Genomic DNA, 23,240 nt, shown 5'->3' with positions numbered 1-23,240 from the left:
AGTGTGAGAGTCCAGTCCATAGTGGATCTAACATAATAGTGTGAGAGTCCAGTCCATAGTGGATGTAACATCATAGTGTGAGAGTCCAGTCCATATTGGATCTAACATAATAGTGAGAGTCCAGTCCATAGTGGATCTAACATCATAGTGTGAGAGTCCAGTCCATATTGGACCTAACATAATAGTGAGAGTCCAGTCCATAGTGGATCTAACATCATAGTGTGAGAGTCCAGTCCATAGTGGATCTAACATCGTAGTGTGAGAGTCCAGTCCATAGTGGATCTAACATAATAGTGTGAGAGTCCAGTCCATAGTGGATCTAACATAATAGTGTGAGAGTCCAGTCCATAGTGGATCTAACATAATAGTGAGAGTCCAGTCCATAGTGGATCTAACATAATAGTGTGAGAGTCCAGTCCATAGTGGATCTAACATAATAGTGTGAGAGTCCAGTCCATAGTGGATCTAACATAATAGTGTGAGAGTCCAGTCCATAGTGGATCTAACATAATAGTGTGAGAGTCCAGTCCATAGTGGATCTAACATAATAGTGTGAGAGTCCAGTCCATAGTGGATCTAACATCATAGTGTGAGAGTCCAGTCCATAGTGGATCTAACATAATAGTGTGAGAGTCCAGTCCATAGTGGATCTAACATAATAGTGTGAGAGTCCAGTCCATATTGGATCTAACATAATAGTGAGAGTCCAGTCCATAGTGGATCTAACATAATAGTGTGAGAGTCCAGTCCATAGTGGATCTAACATAATAGTGAGAGTCCAGTCCATAGTGGATCTAACATAATAGTGTGAGAGTCCAGTCCATAGTGGATCTAACATAATAGTGTGAGAGTCCAGTCCATAGTGGATCTAGCATAATAGTGTGAGAGTCCAGTCCATAGTGGATCTAACATAATAGTGTGAGAGTCCAGTCCATAGTGGATGTAACATCATAGTGTGAGAGTCCAGTCCATATTGGATCTAACATAATAGTGAGAGTCCAGTCCATAGTGGATCTAACATCATAGTGTGAGAGTCCAGTCCATATTGGACCTAACATAATAGTGAGAGTCCAGTCCATAGTGGATCTAACATCATAGTGTGAGAGTCCAGTCCATAGTGGATCTAACATCGTAGTGTGAGAGTCCAGTCCATAGTGGATCTAACATAATAGTGTGAGAGTCCAGTCCATAGTGGATCTAACATAATAGTGTGAGAGTCCAGTCCATAGTGGATCTAACATAATAGTGAGAGTCCAGTCCATAGTGGATCTAACATAATAGTGTGAGAGTCCAGTCCATAGTGGATCTAACATAATAGTGTGAGAGTCCAGTCCATAGTGGATCTAACATAATAGTGTGAGAGTCCAGTCCATAGTGGATCTAGCATAATAGTGTGAGAGTCCTGTCCATAGCATAACAGTGTGAGAGTCCAGTCCATAGTGGATCTAACATAATAGTGAGAATCCAGTCCATAGTGGATCTAACATAATAGTGTGAGAGTCCAGTCCATAGTGGATCTAACATAATAGTGAGAATCCAGTCCATAGTGGATCTAACATAATAGTGTGAGAGTCCAGTCCATAGTGGATCTAGCATAATAGTGTGAGAGTCCAGTCCACAGCATAACCGTGTGAGAGTCCAGTCCATAGTGGATCTAACATAATAGTGAGAGTCCAGTCCATAGTGGATCTAACATAATAGTGAGAGTCCAGTCCATAGTGGATCTAACATAATAGTGTGAGAGTCCAGTCCATAGTGGATCTAGCATAATAGTGTGAGAGTCCAGTCCATAGCATAACAGTGTGAGAGTCCAGTCCATAGTGGATCTAACATAATAGTGAGAGTCCAGTCCATAGTGGATCTAACATAATAGTGTGAGAGTCCAGTCCATAGTGGATCTAACATAATAGTGAGAGTCCAGTCCATAGTGGATCTAACATAATAGTGTGAGAGTCCAGTCCATATTGGATCTAACATAATAGTGAGAGTCCAGTCCATAGTGGATCTAACATAATAGTGAGAGTCCAGTCCATAGTGGATCTAACATAATAGTGAGAGTCCAGTCCATAGTGGATCTAACATAATAGTGTGAGAGTCCAGTCCATAGTGGATCTAACATAATAGTGAGAGTCCAGTCCATAGTGGGGCCAGCAGGAGACCATCCCGAGCGGAGACAGGTCAGCAGCGCAGAGATGTCCCCAACCGATGCACAGACGAGTGGTCCACCCTGGGTCCCGACCCTGGACAGCCAGCACTTCATCCGTGGCCACCGAACCTGTGCCCCCCCCCCCCCCTACACGAAGGAAGGGGGGGGGAGGCACAAAGCTCAAAGCTATTTTATTTTGTAGATGGTGTAATGATAAGTGTGATCAGTAGATGGCAGTCATACATAGGAGATACGTTTAGACTGCAAGATGAGACCAGTAATCAACACCAAAACTTTAAATGTTCCATTGAGAATATAGTACATTACATAGAGTGCTCAAAAATCTATCAAAATGTTTGTAGTACGACTTAGGTAAGCTATGAAGCGGTGCGGACCGCTTGATGGATTGTCGGCGCATTAAACACACGAGTATTATTATGGTGTGTCTATAAGGACCGCAAAATAGCACTGTTAGCAGACATTATCTGGCGTTTTGTTTCACAGTATTATGCAAAACCAACTTTTCTTTCCTTCTGGTACTTGCTGATGTGTATTTGGGATCTGCATAAGTCCTAAAAATGTGCGCGCGTCCGCAATGGTAATCCCTGCCGACGCCGTAGTCGATAAGCTTCTTCTTTTTTTACCTTCTTATGTGACGTTCATCCTCCGCTGTTGCCATTTCTAATATAAAGTAGTGTAAAGTTCTTACTTATATCTGTCAGTAGATTAGCTATCAAAGCGCTAAGAACTGTAGTGAGTTTACATAATTCACCCACGGAACTTTAGTTATTAGAGAGTTCCGGTAGGACTTTTTTTTAACGGGACACATTTCCGGGGTTGTTGTTGCACTCGTGAGCCACGGATGAGGAGATGCTGCTCCGTTATTGATTGAAGTAAAGTGTGAATGTCATTAAAACAGTTAGCGCCATCTTTTGACACTTCTTCCACTCCCGTCCTTGCACGCTACACCGCTACAACAAAGATGACGGGGAGAAGACGCTGTCGAAGTGGAGGCACATAAATAAGAGCGCCCAAAAAACGGCGCATCCTGAAGAGACTGTCAGAAAGCGGCTTGAAGATGATCTGTAAAACATCATCTATGCCAGTGTTTTTCAACCTTTTTTGAGCCAAGGCACATTTTTTTCATTGAAAAAATGCGGAGGCACACCACCAGCAGACATCATTAAAAAACGAAACTCTGTAGACAGTAAAAAGTTGTTGTCGCAATTGTTGGATATGACTTTAAAGCATAACCAAGCATGCATCAATGTAGCTCTTGTCTCAAAGTAGGTGTACTGTCACCACCTGTCACATCACACCCTGACTTATTTGGACTTTTTTGCTGTTTTCCTGTCATGATCCGCGGTCCGGATTAGTTTTTGTTATGTTATGTTCTGTTAGTTTTGGACTCCACTAGCTCCTGTTTTTTGTGCACTCTTGTTTGTTATGGTTGCCATGGTTGCGTATTAGTTTCACCTGCCTCTTGTGTTCGGGACACTCACTTGGCTCTAATCAAGAGACATTATTTAAGCCTGCCTTTGCGAGTCAGTCGGCCTGGCGTCATTGTTTGTTTCATGCAATGCCATAGTTTATGCTAACTGTTTACCTCATGCCTTGCCAAGTAAGTCTTGTTTGTTCCATGCCATAGTTTATGCTAGTCGTTCGCTTTATGCCGTGTCCCTGTAAGTTTTGTTTGTTTCATGCCACAGTTTCGTGAAGTTCCATCTTTCCTGTGCTAAGTCTTTGCCTTAGCCTCAAGTGCGATCGGCACCTTGTTCCTTCGCCTTTTTTTCTGTTTTGTACCTCGTCGGGTGTAATTTAAGATTAAATCATGTTCCTACCTGCAAGTCCTGTCCGGAGTGATCCGTTTGCATCCCGGGGGAACAAACCTCGCAGCAAGCTGTGACCCCCCGTCGGGACATTTCCTGTGTGTAGTGTTTTAGTTGTTGTCTTGCGCTCCTATTTTAATGGCTTTTTCTCTTTTTTTTGGTATTTTCCTGTAGCAGTTTCATGTCTTCCTTTGAGCGATATTTCCCTCATCTACTTTGTTTTAGCCATCAAGAATATTTCAGTTGTTTTTATCCTATGGGCACACTAGACTGTATCTCACGGCAAAGTGGTTGAAAAACACTGATCTATGCAACACTTTCACCAAAGAACCACCATTACATGTTATGTAGACCACAAGGAAATGTTTTAACATTTAGAAAAAAAGAATAATCATATGACCCCTTTAATGCGCTTTATAATCTGGTGCGCCTTTTGTATGAAAAACGACCTGAATAGACCCGCTCACCGGCAGTGCGCCTTTTAATCCGGTGCGCACTATGGTCCGAAAAATACGGTATATTGTATTGCCATGAGGTTATGTCATGAGTAGAGATGTCCGATAATATCGGCTTGCCTCCACCCGGACAACAATATTGGGGGCGTGCCTTAAAGGCACTGCCTTTAGTGTCCTCTACAACCTGTCGTCACGTCCGCTTTTCCTCCATTGGCCTGCCGATATTATCGGCCGATAAATGCTTTAAAATGTAATATTGGAAATTATCGGTATCGGTTTTAAAAAGTTAAATTAATTACTTTTTAAAACGCCGCTGTACGGAGCGGTACATAGCCGGTAAAACACGGACGTAGGGCATCTTTGCCAACCCTCCCGATTTTCCCGGGTGCCCCTCCCGAAAATCTCCCGGGGCAACCATTCTCCCGAATTTCTCCCGATTTCCACCCGGACAACATTATTGGGGGCGTGCCTTAAAGGCACTGCCTTTAGCGTCCTCTACAACCTGTCGTCACGTCCGCTTTTCCTCCATACAAACAGCGTGCCGGCCCAGTCACTTATTATATGCGGCTTTTACACACACATAAGTGAATGCAAGGCATACTTGGTCAACAGCCATACAGGTCACAGTGAGGGTGACCGTATAAACAACTTTAACACTGTTACAAATATGCGCCACACTGTGAACCCACACCAAACAAGAATGACCAACAGTCATAGGGGGCGGTATAGCTCGGTTGGTAGAGGCGCCGTGCCAGCAACTTGAGGGTTGCAGGTTCGATCTCCGCTTCCGCCATCCTAGTCACTGCCGTTGTGTCTTTGGGCAAGACACTTTACCCACCTGCTCCCAGTGCCACCCACACTGGTTTAAATGTAACTTAGATATTGGGTTTCACAATGTAAAGCGCTTTGAGTCACTTGAGAAAAAGCGCTATATAAATGTAATTCACTTCACTTCACAATTCGGGAGAACACCCGCACCGTAACACAACATAAACACAACTTGAGTTGAAATTATTTTGTAAAACCTTGTTACATTGTTTAATGCATCCAGCGGGGCATCACAACAAAATTAGGCATAATAATGTGTTAATTCCACGACTCTATATATCGGTATCGGTTGATATCGGAATCGGTAATTAAGAGTTGGACAATATCGGATATCGGCAAAAAAGCCATTATCGGACATCCTTAGTCATGAGCAATGTTCCCTCTAAGGTGCGCGCCTGTACAATTGCGCATTGCTCAAGCGTTCTCTGCGAGCGGCAAATCTATGCCACGCACAAAATCAAATAAAAAAATAAGCGCATAACAATTTTTGACACACGGACACGACAGAGAAAACAGTTTTTGTCATCATTGTTCAAATATTGTAACGTCTGTGGAGACGCTCTGAGGACGTGAATTCCATCCATCTCTTTACTGAGCAAAACTCTTTATTGTCGGCCATAAACACATCACCAAAACATTAGTAAAAAAAAATGATATCTAGCAAAAGTGGTCTTTTTCTGCAGTACAAACCAGATTAAATGCAACTTTGTTATATCAACAGCAGCCGCTCGCTCTTTCTCACTTGCGCCAACACATGCACATATGGCACTTAGCCAGTGATGCGTTTACAGCCACACAAAAAGTCGGACAACTCCAACACCACACATAAAGTGTCATTCCAGGTCGTTACACTATAATTTACCAATCAAATGTGTGCTTATTCTTGTGTCATTTATTAGGAATCTTAATTTATAAATATTAATCATGAAATGCTGTTAATAAATACTAATAAAAATATATTTTTTACAAACAGGAAGTTGCAGGAATGTACACATGATCCCCTGCTTACATCTCATTGTGCAACATGTGGATGTTTTAATGGGAACTAAATGCAATGTCTGAAAGGGGTACAAATTATTTCCAAGGCAGGACCTCCACCCAGACAAACAATACAAGTACACAGTTCATGAAAAACTATATTTGTTGTTATTGTCATTGTAAGTGGGCCTAAACACTTATATTAGAAATGGAAATGACTGCTGTCATTTGATTATAATAATAAGAGAATGTTGTCTGTCTATCTGTGTTGGCCCTGTGATGAGGTGGCGACTTGTCCAGGGTGTACACCGCCTTCCGCCCGAATGCAGCTGAAATTGAACTTGTTATTTAGTCAGGTTTGGGACAGGTGTGCTGCTGGTGTAGCCACAGTGTGCACGTCTGATGTTGCTCACATGGGCTCTACTCAATGCTCAGGGAGTTTTTGCGTTTGCTCACACACATGAAAAATTAGAGGGAACATTGGTCATGAGTGCATCTGCAGTGCACACACACACACACACACACACACACACACACACACACACACACACACACACACACACACACACACACACACACACACACACACACACACACACACACACACACACACACACACACACACACACACACACACACACACACACACACACACACACACACACACACACACACACACAAAAAGTGGCTTTCATTGCAGGTGCACTGCAGGACTGCTTCTAAAAAGTTCCGAACAAGTGCTACATGTGTGCAAACGCCACAAGGAAGGAGCACCATAACATGAATGTGCACTAAATCGGTGGTCCCCAACCTTTTTTTCCACCAAGGACCGGTTTAATGTATGCATTATTTTCACCGACCGGCTTTCCACATGTGGCAGATAGAAACGGCAAAAAAAAAAAAAAAAGAGCATGAAAAATCAACTCACTATAACGCTGAAGTTGTGGGAGCCGAGGCTAATTCTTTGCGAAGAGAAGGTCACCCCCACACGTTGATGGCATATACTGTATACCAGTGTTTCTTAAAGGCCTACTGAAAGCCACTACTACCGACCACGCAGTCTGATAGTTTATATATCAATGATGAAATCTTAACATTATAACACATGCCAATACGGCCGGGTTAACTTATAAAGTGACATTTTAAATTTGCCGCTAAACTTCCGGTTCGAAACGCCTCTGAGGATGACGTATGCGCGTGACGTAGACCGGCGAACACGGGTATGCCTTCCACATTGAAGCCAATACGAAAAAGCTCTGTTTTCATTTCATAATTCCACAGTATTCTGGACATCTGTGTTCGTGAATCTGTTGCAATCATGTTCATTGCATTATGGAGAAGGAAGCTGAGCAAGCAAAGAAGAAAGTTGTCGGTGCGAAATGGACGTATTTTTCGAACGTAGTCAGCCACAACAGTACACAGCCGGCGCTTCTTTGTTTACATTCCCGAAAGATGCAGTCAAGATGGAAGAACTCGGATAACAGAGACTCTAACCAGGAGGACATTTGACTTGGATACACAGACGCCTGTAGAGAACTGGGACAACACAGACTCTTACCAGGATTACTTTGATTTGGATGACAAAGACGCAGACGTGCTACTGTGAGTATGCAGCTTTGGCTTTTTTTTGCGTATGTACGTAACTTTTTTAAAATATATAAGCTTTATGAACCTTGGGTTAGGTGAACGGTCTTTTGGGCTGAGTGATTGTGTGTGTTGATCATGTGTTTGAATTGTATTGGCGTGTTCTATGGAGCTAGGAGCTAGCAGAGGAGCTAGCATAACACGTACCGTACCTACGTGCGCGTCACGTACGTAACTTTTTAAAAATATATAAGCTTTATGAACCTTGGGTTAGGTGAACGGTCTTTTGGGCTGAGTGATTGTGTGTGTTGATCAGGTGTTTGAATTGTATTGGCGTGTTCTATGGAGCTAGGAGCTAGCAGAGGAGCTAGGAGCTAGCATAACAAACACGCAGGTGTTATTATGCAGGATTAATTTGTGGCATATTAAATATAAGCCTGGTTGTGTTGTGGCTAATAGAGTATATATATGTCTTGTGTTTATTTACTGTTGTAGTCATTCCCAGCTGAATATCAGGTACCGTGAGTATGCAGCCTTGGCTGCTAAACATTTGATAACTTGACCGTATGTGCGCGTCACGTACGTAACTTTTTAAAAATATATAAGCTTTATGAACCTTGGGTTAGGTAAACGGTCTTTTGGGCTGAGTGATTGTGTGTGTTGATCAGGTGTTTGAATTGTATTGGCGTGTTCTATGGAGCTAGGAGCTAGCAGAGGAGCTAGGAGCTAGCATAACAAACACGCAGGTGTTTTTATGCAGGATTAATTTGTGGCATATTAAATATAAGCCTGGTTGTGTTGTGGCTAATAGAGTATATATATGTCTTGTGTTTATTTACTGTTGTAGTCATTCCCAGCTGAATATCAGGTCACCCCCGGCTCTCACAGCATCTTCCCTATCTGAATAGCTTCAACTCCCCACTAGTCCTTCACTTGCACTTTACTCATCCACAAATCTTTCATCCTCGCTCAAATTAATGGGGAAATTGTCGCTTTCTCGGTCCGAATCTCTCTCACTTCATGCGGCCATCATTGTAAACAATAGGGAACTTTGCGCATATGTTCAACTGACTACGTCACGCTACTTCCGGTAGGTGCAAGCCTTTTTTTTATCAGATACCAAAAGTTGCAATCTTTATCGTCGTTGTTCTATACTAAATCCTTTCAGCAAAAATATGGCAATATCGCGAAATGATCAAGTATGACACATAGAATAGATCTGCTATCCCCGTTTAAATAAAAAAAATTCATTTCAGTAGGCCTTTAACCATAGGGCCCCGGCCCAGTGTTGGGCCGTGAGCGCGCCCCCCCCCCTATAATGTAATATATGTGTTTTTCAGCTGTGGGCCATTTTGGCAGCGGCGGTACTCAGTTGTAATACACTTTTTCCACCACTTGTGGCAGTAATGACAATGTAAAACAAACAGAAGAAGTCTGGCGCTAATGTCATAGAGAAATGTCTTAAGCGCAAGAATTATGACTAAAGTGGTGAAGCTGGATTTTCATTTGCGCTTTAAATTTATTGACAATTTAGTTAAAAAAAAACATGTATTATTAATTTAGTTTATTCATTTTAGTACAACATATTGTATGTAAATTTATTGTTTATTTGGTTAGTACTTCTTTTTCAAATCGGCCTGACCTAAGCTTAAGGTTTATTTGTTAATTTGATAGTATAATCTTTGTGATTAACACATTATTTTTTTTAATTAATTAATACATTTTTATTTTTATTTTATATATATATATATATATATATATATATATATATATATATATATATATATATATATATATATATATATGTATATATATATATATATATATATATATATATATATATATATATATATATATATATGTATATATATATATATATATATATATATATATATATATATATATATATATATATATATATATATATATATATATATATATATATATATGTATTATATATTATTTGACAAGGTAGTAAACTGTAAGTAGGTCAATATTAAGAATAAGATGACTAGTTTAGTGTTCTGTATAGGAAAAGTTGGGTCCCGAGGTCAAAAAGGTTAAGAACCCCTGCTATATACATCAACCCTGCAGGGCACTGCAGATGGAAATTTGCATTTGGCTACAATCTGGCACATTCACATTTTATATGTCCGTTAATGTGCATTGTCCCATGTACTATAACAAAGTAGTTGTAATTTACATCTATTAACAAGCTTATTGGTGTGTTTAGTAGGTGTGTAACGGTACGTGTATTTGTATTGAACCGTTTCGGTTCGGTTCGGAGGTGTACCGAACGAGTTTCCACACGAACATATTAAGTAGCCGCCTCCACTTCCTTCTGCCTGTCTCTGTCAGTCCTCTACACAGCACCCAGCATTGTCCCACCCACACAACCATCTGATTGGTTACAAACAGAGCGGTAACAGCCAATCAGCAGTGCGTATTCAGAGCGCATGTAGTCAGTGCTTAGCGTTTAGCAGGTAAGCATCAGGCAGCGGACTCTCCCCAAATGATAATAAACACCTCCCAGTCAACTACTAGTAACATCACTATGAGCCCGTTGACCTTCTAGAAATATAAAAGGCAGCTCAGCTCGCTCGCAGTCCTGGCTTGAGGTGAAGGCTAATTCGCTTTTAGCGTAACGTTAGCTCATTTTGCGGTGTGTGTGTGTGTGTGTGTTACGGACAGCAAAGCCCTGTCTGTCTGTTATTTCACTTTACCTTTTTCTGTGTTGATTGAGCTGTGTTGAAGCAGCAAAAAAGGACATGATGTTAAATGAAGAGTTTCTGTCTCTGATAGTTGATATAATAATGTAAGTGCATCATTAAGCCTACATGAACTCCATGGTGTTCAGGGATGAATAGTCTCTCCTATTGCTATTGTACTATTTTTTCAGCTATAGTTACATGAATCATTAGTAATGTAGCAGCCTAGTTTTGAATGGCAGGGTCCCTGCTATCACATGTTGATAAAAATATAACATTTACATAATAAATCAACTACAGGCTTCCCAAATGCTGTAATAAATTAAGCATGATGAGTTGACTTGAAACTGTTTAATGTTGCACTTTTTATATGTAGAAGAAAAGATTTGTCATTGTATTTAATCTGAGCAACATTTTGAGGCAGTTTAAAGGCCTACTGAAATTTTTTTATTTATTTAAACGGGGATAGCAGATCCATTCTATGTGTCATACTTGATCATTTCGCGATATTGCCATATTTTTGCTGAAAGGATTTAGTAGAGAACAACGACGATAAAGTTCGCAACTTTTGGTCTCTGATAAAAAAAAGCCTTGCCTGTACCGGAAGTAGCGTGACGTAGTCAGTTGATCGCCTCCTCATAATTTCCTATTGTTTTCAATGTAGCTAGAGCGATTCGGACAGAGAAAGCGACGATTACCCCATTAATTTGAGCGAGGATGAAATATTTGTGGATGAGGAACGTTAGAGTGACGGACTAGAATGCAGTGCAAGACATATCTTTTTTCGCTCTGACCGTAACTTAGGTACAAGCTGGCTCATTGGATTCCACACTCTCTCCTTTTTCTATTGTGGATCACAGATTTGTATTTTAAACCACCTCGGATACTATATCCTCTTGAAAATGAGAGTCGAGAACGCGAAATGGACATTCACAGTGACTTTTATCTCCACGACAATACATCGACGAAACACTTTCGCTACGGAGCTAACGTGATAGCATCGTGCTTAACTGCATATAGAAACAAAATAAATAAATCCCTGACTGGAAGGATAAACAGAAGATCAACAATACTATTAAACCAGGGACATGTAACTACACGGTTAATGCTTTCCAGCCTGGCGAAGGTTAACAATGCTCTTGCTAACGACGCCATTGAAGCTAACTTAGCAACCGGACCTCACAGAGCTATGCTAAAAACATTAGCTATCCACCTACGCCAGCCAGCCCTCATCTGCTCATCAACACCCGTGCTCACCTGCGTTCCAGCGATCGACGGTGCGACGAAGGACTTCACCCGATCACAGATGCGGTCGGCGAGACGGAGGAAGTTAAGGTGAGTTCGGCGGCTAGCACGTCTGCTATCCATCTCTGTCCTCCTGGCTGTGTTGCTGTAGTCCGCCGCTAATACACCGATCCCACCTACAACTTTCTTCTTTGCAGTCTCCATTGTTCATTAAACAAATTGCAAAAGATTCACCAACACAGATGTCCAGAATACTGTGGAATTATGAGATGAAAACAGAGCTATTTTGTATTGGATTCAATGGGGTACCGATACTTCTGTTTCACTGGCTACGTCACGCGCATACGTCATCATCCAAAGGCGTTTTCAACCGGAAGTTTAGCGGGAAATTTAAAATTGCACTTTATAAGTTAACCCGGCCGTATTGGCATGTGTTGCAATGTAAAGATTTCATCATTGATATATAAACTATCAGACTGCGTGGTCGGTAGTAGTGGGTTTTAGTAGGCCTTTAATGTTGATTAACGTGGGCAGAATTATTATAGTGTTCCCAATGTTAAAAGGATAAAGCCATTGTTTACAAATTTGGTAAATAAACAACCAAAAAATTTATATTTTGTTGTTTTCTTACTGTACCGAAAATAAACCGAACTGTGACCTCTAAACCGAGGTACGTACCGAACCGAAATTTTTGTGTACCGTTACACCCTTAGTGTTTAGTGCAGGGGTCACCAACGCGGTGCCCGCGGGCACCAGGTAGCCCGCAAGGACCAGATGAGTAGCCCGCTGGCCTGTTCTAAAAATAGCTCAAATAGCAGCACTTACCAGTGAGCTGCCTCTATTGTTTAAATTGTATTTATTTACTAACAAGTTGGTCTCGCTTTGCCTGACATTTTTAATTCTAAGAGAGACAAAACTCAAATAGAATTTGAATATCCAAGAAAATATTTTAAAGACTTGGTCTTCTTTTGTTAAAATAAATTCATTAATTTTTTTACTTTGCTTCCTATAACTTTCAGAAAGACAATTTTAGAGAAAAAATACAACCTTAAAAATTATTTTAGGATTTTTAAACACATATACCTTTTTACCTTTTAAATTCCTTCCTCTTCTTTCCTGACAATTTAAATCAATGTTCAAGTACATTTTTTTTTTTATTGTAAAGAATAATAAATACATTTTAATTAAATTTTTCAATTTAGCTTCTGTTTTTTCGACAAAGAATATTTGTGAAATATTTCTTCAAACTTATTATGATTAAAATTAAAAAAAATTTTTTTGGCGAATCTAGAAAATCTGTAGAATGAAATTTAAATCTTATTTCAAAGTCTTTTGAATTTCTTTTAAAATTTTTGTTCTGGAAAATCTAGAAGAAATAATGATTTGTCTTTGTTAGAAATATAGCTTGGTCCAATTTGTTATATATTCTAACAAAGTGTAGATTGGATTTTAACCTATTAAAAACATGTCATCAAAATTCTAAAAATTAATCTTAATCAGGAAAAATTACTAACGATGTTCCATAAATTCTTTTTTTTATTTTTTCAAAAAGATTCGAATTAGCTAGTTTTTCTCTTCTTTTTTTCGGTTGAATTTTGAATTTTAAAGAGTCGAAATTGAAGATAAACTATGTTTCAAAATTTAATTGTCATTTTTTTCATGTTTTCTCCTCTTTTAAACCGTTCAATTAAGTGTAAATATCGTTAATTATCAATAATAACATAGAGTTAAAGATAAATTGAGCAAATTGGCTATTTCTGGCAATTTATTTAAGTGTGTATCAAACTGGTAGCCCTTCACATTAATCACTACCCAAGAAGTAGCTCTTGCTTTCAAAAAGGTTGGTGACCCCTGGTTTAGTGGGACAGGCGAAAGTTAAAATTTCGGTATTTTATAAATTAAATAATGTTTCTGTGCGGCCCGGACCGGTGGTTGGGGACCACTGCACTAAATGATTGTCTCCTTGTTTTAGACCTCATTTAAATAAGGCGGTCTGCACCAGTTATGAGTAGCATCTTATTAGATCGCACGCAACACACCCACTCTATTTTATTAGATTGCACAAGCTGTTTGGCGCGTGGTATTTAGATTTTAGTCCCGATGATTAAAGAATAATGGGGACCGATAACAGAACAGATTATATATATCAAACACCTTTGCAAGAAGGCTGGTGTTTGTATGTTGATGATCTCTTCTTCAAAGTAACACACAAAGTCTTGGGAGCAGTATTCCCTCCTGTCTGTATTAGAGAGTGCTAAACACTGGCAGTCAAGTGTTTTTATTCATAATTAATGGCTTGCCGGTTACGTTACGACCCAGGCTGCCGTTTGCCCTCAAAGAAGGCAAATTAGATCCCTCCCTTCCTAAAAGGCATGTGAAAATAGTCTTTTTTTTTGTGGATAAATTCAGAACTGTAGACAAATTCAAGTCAGCTTTGAGGATGAGCCATAGCAAAATCTTCTGGAAATTATAACAATGGAAATGATTCTTTATATTGTAACGTTAGTACTCTCTAGGACAGAGAGAATAAGCCTTCTCTTAGGGCAGGGGTCGGCAACCCAAAATGTCAAAAAAGCCATATTGGACCAAAAATACAAAAAACGAATCCATCTGGAGCCAAACTTATATAAGTGTTATAATGAAGGCAACACATGATGTAAGTGTCTATATTAGCTATATTAGCCTACTATCAAAATTACTTTAAAAGTCTTATATAAGTGTTATAATGAAGGCAACACATGATGTAAGTGTCTATATTAGCTTTATTAGCCTACTATCAAAATGACTTTAAAAGTCTTATATAAGTGTTATAATGAAGGCAACACATGATGTAAGTGTCTATATTAGCTTTATTAGCCTACTATCAAAATGACTTTAAAAGTCTTATATAAGTGTTATAATGAAGGCAACACATGATGTAAGTGTCTATATTAGCTATAATAGCCTACTATCAAAATGACTTTAAAAGTCTTATATAAGTGTTACAATGAAGGCAACACATGATGTAAGTGTCTAGATTAGCTATAATAGCCTACTATCAAAATTACTTTAAAAGTCTTATATAAGTGTTATAATGAAGGCAACGCATGATGTAAGTGTCTATATTAGCCTACTATCAAAAGTGTCTATATTAGCTATAATAGCCTACTATCAAAATGACTTTAAAAGTCTTATATAAGTGTTATAATGAAGACCACACATGATGTAAGTGTCTATATTAGCCTACTATCAAAAGTGTCTATATTAGCTATAATAGCCTACTATCAAAATGACTTTAAAAGTCTTATATAAGTGTTACAATGAAGGCAACACATGATGTAAGTGTCTATATTAGCTCTATTAGCCTACTATCAAAAGTGTCTATATTAGCTATATTAGCCTACTATCAAAATGACTTTAAAAGTCTTATATAAGTGTTACAATGAAGGAAACACATGATGTAAGTGTCTATATTAGCTATAATAGCCTACTATCAAAATTACTTTAAAAGTCTTGTATAAGTGTTACAATGAAGGCAACACATGATGTAAGTGTCTATATTAGCTTTATTAGCGTACTATCAAAATGACTTTAAAAGTCTTATATAAGTGTTACAATGAAGGCAACACATGATGTAAGTGTCTATATTAGCTATAATAGCCTACTATCAAAATTACTTTAAAAGTCTTATATAAGTGTTATAATGAAGGCAACACATGATGTAAGTGTCTATATTAGCTTTAATAGCCTACTATCAAAATGACTTTAAAAGTCTTATTTAAGTGTTATAATGAAGGCAACACATGATGTAAGTGTCTATATTAGCTATATTAGCCTACTATCAAAAGTGTCTATATTAGCTTTATTAGCCTACTATCAAAATGACTTTAAAAGTCTTATATAAGTGTTATAATGAAGACCACACATGATGTAAGTGTCTATATTAGCTCTATTAGCCTACTATCAAAAGTGTCTATATTAGCTATATTAGCCTACTATCAAAATGACTTTAAAAGTCTTATATAAGTGTTACAATGAAGGAAACACATGATGTAAGTGTCTATATTAGCTATAATAGCCTACTATCAAAATGACTTTAAAAGTCTTATATAAGTGTTACAATGAAGGCAACACATGATGTAAGTGTCTATATTAGCTTTATTAGCCTACTATCAAAATGACTTTAAAAGTCTTATATAAGTGTTACAATGAAGGCAACACATGATGTAAGTGTCTATATTAGCTATAATAGCCTACTATCAAAATGACTTTAAAAGTCTTATATAAGTGTCACAATGAAGGCAACACATGATGTAAGTGTCTATATTAGCCTACTATCAAAATGACTTTAAAAGTCTTATATAAGTGTTACAATGAAGGCAACACATGATGTAAGTGTCTATATTAGCTTTAATAGCCTAGTATCAAAATGACTTTAAAAGTCTTATATAAGTGTTATAATGAAGGCAACACATGATGTAAGTGTCTATATTAGCTTTATTAGCCTAGATATACAGGGAGAATATGGGAAGGGGAAATAAGGGAAATACAAGAGTTTCCCAGGGTAGGGAGGTTGGAAAAATGTGTTTTCTCATCTATTTAAATTGAAGTTGTTATCCTGTTTAAAAACAAATGTTTTTTCAAGTCCTGCGGCGCCTCCCAAGGGACTTTTCAAGTTCCTTCGGCAAAGTTGATTACACTACCTCCTTGGACTATATTTAGCATAATGCTGCCATTTCCCCCTAAACCCATCAACCTCACTTAGATTGGATTTTAGTTTCTGCAGTCTCTTCCTTGAGAAGATGGGACTACCTCCCAATTCCATCTCAGTTCATTTTTACTAACGAAGGTAGTGTTTTTTTTGTTTTGTTTTTACCAAATAAACGTCACCATGCATACAATTGACAGCGGCATAAGCAAAATATTACGTTGAATCATGCAGGACATTTTCTGCAAAGGTCTGCAGCTTTTAAGTCTCACATTTTGGCTTCAAGGTTACATTTCTAAATTCTCTATTCAGTTCACGAGATTCAAAACTGAAGCATGTTGCTTTAGTCTTTCAGCTGCAAAGTCGGCCTCAGGCTACTGTAATGTATTGTAAATATTTATGTCGGACTTAGGTGTTATAGAAACCCCAAAACCAGTGAAGTTGTCACGTTGTGTAAATGGTAAATAAAAACAGAATACAATGATTTTCAAATCCTTTTCACCTTATATTCAATTAAATAGACTGCAAAGACAAGATATTTCATGTTCACACTGAGAAACTTCTTTTTTTTTTTTGCATATAAAATTAACTTATAATTTAATGGCAGCAACACATTGCAAAAAAGTTGTCACAGGGACATTTTTACCACTGTGTTACATGGCCTTTCCTTTTAACAACACTCAGTAAAGGTTTGGGAACTGAGGAGACACATTTTTGAAGCTGTTCCGGTGGAAATCTTTCCCATTCTTGCTTGATGTACAGCTTAAGTTGTTCAACAGTCCGGGGGTCTCCCTTGTGCTATTTTAGGCTTCATAATGCACCACACATTTTCAATGGGAGACAGGTCTGGACTACAGGCAGGCCAGTCTAGTACCTGCACTCTTTTACTATGAAGCCACGCTGTTGTAACACGTGGCTTGGCATTGTCTTGCTGAAATAAGCAGGGGCGTCCATGATAACGTTGCTTGGATGGCAACATATGTTGCTCCAAAACCTGTATGTACCTTTCAGCATTAATGGTGCCTTCACAGATGTGTAAGTTATCCATGTCTTGGGCACTAATACACCCCCATACCATCACACATGCTGGCTTTTACACTTTGCGCCTAGAACAATCCGGATGGTTCTTTTCCTCTTTGGTCCGGAGGACACGACGTCCACAGTTTCCAAAAACAATTTGAAATGTGGACTCGTCAGACCACAGAACACTTTTCCACTTTGTTTCAGTCCATCTTAGATGAGCTCGGGCCCAGCGAAGCCGGCGGCGTTTCTGGGTGTTGTTGATAAATGGTCTTGGCTTTGCATAGTAGAGTTTTAACTTGCACTTACAGATGTAGCGACCAACTGTAGTTACTGACAGTGGTTTTCTGACGTGTTCCTGAGCCCATGTGGTGATATCCTTTGCACACTGATGTCACTTTTTGATGCAGTACAGCCTGATGGATCAAAGGTCACGGGCATTCAATGTTGGTTTTCAGCAAGAATGGGAAAGAATTCCACCTGAGAAGCTTCAAAAATGTGTCTCCTCAGTTCCCAAACGTTTACTGAGTGTTGTTAAAAGGAAAGGCCATGTAACACAGTGGTGAACATGCCCTTTCCCGACTACTTTGGCACGTGTTGCAGCCATGAAAGTTAATTATTATTTGCCAAAAAAAATAAAGTTTATGAGTTTGAACATCAAATATGTTGTCTTTGTAGTGCATTCAATTGATTATGGGTTGAAAAGGATTTGCAAATCATTGTATTCCGTTTATATTTACATCTAACACAATTTCCCAACTCATATGGAAACGGGGTTTGTATATGTATGTTTGTACAATGAATATATATGTACAGTATGTGTATATGTATGTTTGTACTGTGAATGTATATGTACAGTATGTGTATATGTATGTTTGTACAATAAATATATATGTACAGTATGTGTATATGTATGTTTGTACTGTGAATGTATATGTACAGTATGTGTATATGTATGTTTGTACTGTGAATGTATATGTACAGTATGTGTATATGTATATTTATAAAGTGAATGTATATGTACATGTATGTGTATATGTATGTTTGTACTGTGAATGTATATGTACAGTATGTGTATATGTATATTTGTACAGTGAATGTATATGTACATGTATGTGTATATGTATGTTTGTACTGTGAATGTATATGTACAGTATGTGTATATGTATATTTATAAAGTGAATGTATATGTACATGTATGTGTATATGTATGTTTGTACTGTGAATGTATATGTACAGTATGTGTATATGTATATTTGTACTGTGAATGTATATGTACATGTATGTGTATATGTATGTTTGTACAGTGAATGTATATGTACAGTATGTGTATATGTATATTTGTACTGTGAATGTATATGTACATGTATGTGTATATGTATGTTTGTACAGTGAATATGCATGTGGATGTATGAACGTTGAGTGTAGGTATGTGTTCTGTATTTGTGTATGCATGTGGGAGCGTAGGTACCTATGTGTATGTATATATGTATGTATATATGTATGAATAATTGTGTGTATGTGAGTATATATATATATATATATATATATATATATATGTGTATTTGTATGTACAATATATTTGTCTCCCAGCTAGTAAATTCAAACACGTTTCATTTTTCTCAAAGGAGGGAAAGTATTCCCCTAACAGGAACATTATGATACTTCTGAGCAACATCAATACCTGGAAGAACTTTTAACGCCTCAGACAATCCCTCAGAACCATCCTTGTATTCTTTAATGACTTGAGAATATTTATGGTCTCTTTGAGGGTCTACATATTTCATGTGGGCGATAGATTCCATCAAAGATAACTTTCGGTGAGTAGCAGAACGTTCTTTTAAAATCGAGCAGAGAGCTGAACTGCACTGGCTTTCTAAGGTGAAGTTGTGGACTGGGACACAAAATACCAAATTAAAAATGTAATTAAAAAAGTGTTTAAATATGCAGGATGAACTACTGGTCCATCATTTATGCAATATTTCAACAAAACAGTCTTGGACAAACACACGGGCCCTCGCAGCGTCTTCTGGGAAGACTTCAACCACCTTTTGTGGGCTCAAAGTTCACTGGCCTAGTTCGTCTCAAACGGGTTTAAAGACGTCCCACGGTCTTGTGCACCGGACTCATCCGAGCATACTTTGTGGACTGGTGGAAAAAACCCGAATTGTCCAAAATGTCTGTGGGTGAGATGAAATATTCAGCTTCAGGGGCAACTCAAGTGCCCAGCCCAAGTCTTGCTTTATAAATTAATTTATAGGCGTGTACCAAGACCAAGGGCAGGGATGTAGGCAAAGTCAAAGTTACAGTTGGAAGTCTGAAGACAATATTTTGGGAATGCTAAATGTACCAATTAGGGTTGTCTCGATACCAATATTTTGGTACCGGTACCAAAATGTATTTCGATACTTTTCGATACTTTTTGGTAGTTTTCTAAATAAAGGGGACCACCAAAAATGTCATTATTGTCTTTATTTTAACTAGAGATGTCCGATGATATCGGCCTGCGAGCGGAGCGTAACAACAACAAGCGTGTTGTTGCCGGTGCTGTAGCCGTGGCTAACAAGCGAGCTCGCTCGGTGACTAACTAACGACACCATGTCTATTTTAAAGTCTCTGACGGATAAAAAAACTGGCAATTTGCAATGACTGCAGAAAGTTGGTTATGCGAGGAGGAACCAAAAGCAATGTTCCCTCTAATTTTTCATGTGTGTGAGCAAACGCAAAAACTCCCTGAGCATTGAGTGGAGCCCATGTGAGCAACATCAGACGTGCACACTGTGGCTACACCAGCAGCACACCTGTCCCAAACCTGACTAACAAGTTCAATCTCCATCCATTTTCTACCGCTTGTCCCTTTCGGGGTCACGGGGGGTGCTGGAGCCTATCTCAGCTGCATTCGGGCGGAAGGCGGGGTACACCCTGGACAAGTCGCCACCTCATCGCAGGGCCAACACAGATAGACAGACAACATTCTCTTATTATTATAATCAAATGACAGCAGTCATTTCCATTTCTAATATAAGTGTTTAGGCCCACTTACAATGACAATAACAAAAAATATTGTTTTTCATGAACTGTGTACTTGTATAGTAGAGTATACCGTAAAGTCCAGACTGTAAACCGATACTTTTTCCCTACGCTTTGAATCCTGCGGCTTATAAAACGGTGCGGCTAATTTTTTTTACATTTATTCTTTACTGAAGGCCATAATGCAAATAGGCTTAAAGGCCTACTGAAATGATTTTTTTAAATTTAAACGGGAATAGCAGATCCATTCTATGTGTCATACTTGATCATTTCGCGATATTGCCATATTTTTGCTGAAAGGATTTAGTAGAGAAAATTGACGATAAAGTTCGCAACTTTTGCTCGCTGATAAAAAAAAAAGCCTTGCCTGTAGCGGAAGTAGCGTGACGTCACAGGAGCTAGTATTCCTCACAATTCCCCGTTGTTTACAATGGAGCGAGAGAGATTCGGACCGAGAAAGTGACGATTACCCCATTAATTTGAGCGAGGATGAAAGATTCGTAGATGAGGAACGTTGCAGTGATGGACGTATCTTTTTTCGCTCTGACCGTAACTTAGGTACAAGCTGGCTCATTGGATTCCACACTCCTTTTTTTATTGTGGATCACAGATTTGTATGTTAAACCACCTGGGATACTATATCCTCTTGAAAATGAGAGTCGAGAACGCGAAATGGACATTCAGTGCCTTTTATCTCCACGACAATACATCGGCGAAATGCTTTAGCTACGAGCTAACGTGATAGCATCTTGCTTTAACTGCATATAGAAACAAAAGAAATAAACCCCTGACTGGAAGTATAGATAGAAAATCAACAATACTATAAAACCGTGGACATGTAAATACACGGTTAATGCTTTCCAGGCTGGCGAAGGTTAACAATGCTGTGCTAACGACGCCATTGAAGCTAACTTAGCAACCGGACTGCACAGAGCTATGCTAAAAACATTAGCTCTCCACCTACGCCAGCCAGCCCTCATTTGCTCATCAACAACCGTGCTCACCTGCGTTCCAGCGATCGGCAGAAGGACGAAGGACTTCACCCGATGCGTTTGGCGGCCCGGAGACGTAGGAAGTCAAGGTGAGGTCGGCGACTAGCACGGCTAGCGCGGCTAGCGCTCCAACAAAGTCCTCCTGGTTGTGTTGCTGTAGTCCGCTGCTAATACACCGATCCCACCTACAACTGTCTTCTTTGCAGCCTTCATTGTTCATTAAAAAAATTGCAAAAGATGTCCAGAATACTGTGGAATTATGAAATGAAAACAGAGCTTTTTGTATAGGATTCTACGGGGTACCATAACTTCCGTTACTCGGACTTCGTCACGCGCATACGTCATCATACCGCGATGTTTCAGCCGGATATTTCCCGGGAATTTTAAAATGTCACTTTATAAGTTAACCCGGCCGTATTGGCATGTGTTGCAATGTTAAGATTTCATCATTGATATATAAACTATCAGACTGCGTGGTCGGTAGTAGTGGCTTTCAGTAGGCCTTTAAAAACATTGTGTTATTTTTTGTCCACCATCTTTTGGACGAATTTGCTTACTGCAGCTGCTGCAGGGCCCTTCTGTCTCGAGCTTTCAACCGGAAGTAAAAGTGCCGCTCTGCCTTCTAATCATCCATAGCATTTCTACTCGAATTGATTCTTCATTCGTCACTCTTAAGCAACATTTTTAAGTTTTACAATATAACTAAATATATTCTTACTTACTAAACTGTCCAAGGTGCGACGTCTGCAAGAGTGTTTTCATGCATATTTGTACGTGCTATTGTAATGTAATGAAGCTAGCATCGTTAGCATTAGTTAAAATGCTAACACGTTTACAAGTGTCTGCTAGTGTTATTAACTTACAATAGAGTTATTTTTGTATTATTTCACTTTCGTAAATCCACAAAATTCTTCGGCTCACCACACACTTGCACAAGAGCCTTCAGGATTCAACAATGTATTTTTTTGTGAGCGCACACTCGACAGTCTCTGCTCCGTGACTTTTCAGTCTTTTTGGCGTGCCGTCTTTCTGGCCTTCTCTCTCTCGCAATGTCCAGCGTCTGTGTCCGCTCACCAGCACCAACTCCAACAACGTGTCTCGGTCCGGCTGCTGCTTATAAGGGCGACAGGTGATTAGATAACCAGCCCCAGCTGGGCAATCAACTCACCTGCCGCTGGCTTCGAGGCCGGACCTTACACACCCCGCTCCGCGGCAGGCCCGCAGACCACGCCCCCCTCCACAATATGTTTTAAGGCTGTAAAACCCCTATCCACACACTTTATAAACTAAATTTCTCTCAATTAAACACTACATCCTTACTATGGTCTTGTTGCGGACCCTTTTTGCATCCTTGTTAAAATGTATTGCTGCTGTCGTCCTTATGTTATTTTCCTCCTTCTTTATGGTCATTAATTTCGTAACGGCGCCCTGCAGCTGCGTACGTTTTACCTTCCTTCAGCATATCCAAAACGGCAACTTTTTGCGCAATGGTTAGCATCTTCCTCTGCCTTTTGGGTGCAACCCCAGGTGCCTTTGTCGGTGCGGAGCGTTTCGTAGCCATTTTGAGATTGTCGGGAGAATACTTGCAATAAAGAGCCACACTGCTTGCATCAAACGATTGTGTAAATTAGGCAAGCTGAAGGCATTCTGTACTGTACAGGACACGTGGCATGAAGAAGATTGTTTGACAATGTTCTACAGTCCCTTCGCGAATCAGGACGCAGAACACAACGCACAT

The 23,240-nt window shown here is 39.2% G+C and overlaps 1 protein-coding gene across 4 annotated transcripts in view; it reads left to right on the top strand.

Annotated features, from left to right (window-relative positions):
* Positions 1-23,240, top strand: part of LOC133664342 (dehydrogenase/reductase SDR family member on chromosome X-like) — a 214,172-nt gene that overhangs the window by 74,406 nt on the left and 116,526 nt on the right. The window lies entirely within an intron of this gene.

Source organism: Entelurus aequoreus, linkage group LG14 (genome assembly GCF_033978785.1).
Source record: "Entelurus aequoreus isolate RoL-2023_Sb linkage group LG14, RoL_Eaeq_v1.1, whole genome shotgun sequence".
In the NCBI taxonomy this organism is placed as follows: domain Eukaryota; kingdom Metazoa; phylum Chordata; class Actinopteri; order Syngnathiformes; family Syngnathidae; genus Entelurus; species Entelurus aequoreus.
The sequence above is the reverse complement of the archived record's forward strand: the minus strand, read 5'-3'. Positions and strand labels throughout refer to the sequence as shown.